Source organism: Galeopterus variegatus, unplaced genomic scaffold (assembly GCF_000696425.1).
Source record: "Galeopterus variegatus unplaced genomic scaffold, G_variegatus-3.0.2 Scaffold7954, whole genome shotgun sequence".
Taxonomy (NCBI): domain Eukaryota; kingdom Metazoa; phylum Chordata; class Mammalia; order Dermoptera; family Cynocephalidae; genus Galeopterus; species Galeopterus variegatus.
The window spans coordinates 72,668-74,189 of NW_007734065.1; positions in this window are offsets into that span (position 1 = coordinate 72,668).

The window sequence follows — 1,522 nt, forward strand, 5'->3', positions numbered from 1 at the left end:
GGCGCAGCGCCGCCCGCGGGCCACCAGCCCGTGCGAGCTTTTGCTCCCCTCTGCTCCGCGCCGGGGTGGCGGGAGCGGCTCAGAGCCCCGGTGAGGACCGCGGAGCGTCCGTCTCTTTGTCCCACTTTCCTGAGCGGACAGTTTTGAAGGGCGAGGGCCACGGCTTTATAAAACGCTTCCAGTGTTCCCGCGCGATCAGGTTCAGGAAGTGCATTTTGCAGGAATTCCACAGCAGCGAGCGACACCGCTCCCTTCCGAGGACACGACAGGCCTGACCCCAGCTTGTCCCGCACTGAGGTGCTAACTTTGATCATCGCTCAGCCGCGGGGGTGTCTACCAGGCTCACCCACTGAGAAGATTCCATCTTCGGGGAATGTTCTTGAGGGATATGTAAATTTCCTGTTTCTCATTAAACTTTCACGAGTTTTGGCATCCTTTGAAAATTCTTTTTTTTTTATTCTCGCATATGAACTTTATTTTTTTTATTTTATTTTATTTTTTCATTGTACATGTGTAAGGGGTACAGTTTGTTGTCTCCATACATGTGTATACTGTACAATGATCTAATCAGAGTAGTTAGCATATCTGTCACCTAAGCATTATTTCTTTGTGGTTATATCATTCAAAGTCCTCTTTTCTGGCTATCTTGAAATATACTATACAATATGATTAGCTGTTGTCACTCTAGGGCACCACAGCTTATTCTTCCTGTCTAACTGTGACTTTGTCCCCATCCACCTACCTTTTCTGGTCTCCACCTCCCTGTTCCCTTTCCCTGCCTCTGGTAGCCACTATTCTACTCTCTAATTTTTTTTCTCTCTTCCTAATTTATTTTTCTCAATTGACCCATGATAATTGTATGTATTTATGGAGTACAATATGACATTTGGGGACACTCATACTGTAGGCAGTGATCAAATTGGGGTGCTTAGTATGTCCATCACCTCAAACACTTGTCACTTCTTTGTGTTAGGAACATTCAGCATCATCTAGACTAGCTGTTCAATGACACACAGCACTTTGTTGTTAACTGTGGTCTCCCCATATTGCTTTAGAACACTAGATCCCATTCTTCCTATCTCTCTAATATTTTATGTCCACTGACCACCCTCTCCCCATTCCCCTCCTCCTCTTCCCCCCATCAGTCTCTAATAACAACTAACTTACTCTCTACCTCTATGACATTAAATTTCTTAGCTTCAACATACCAGTGAGGACATGTGGTATTTCTCTCCGAGTGCCTAGCTTATTTCACTTAGCATGATTTTCTCCAAGTTCATCCATGTTGCTGTGAATGACAGAATTTTGTTCTTTTTTTGGCTGATTAGTATTCCATTGTGTATATACCACATTTTCTTTATCCAATCATCCACTGAAGGACATTTAGGTTGGTCCCAAACTCTTGGCTATTGTGAATAGAGCCAAGATAAACATGGGAGTGCAGGCGTCCCTTCGACCTGTTGATTTCCATTCCTTTGGATATATACCCAGAAGTGGGATTGCTGGATCATATGGTAGTTCT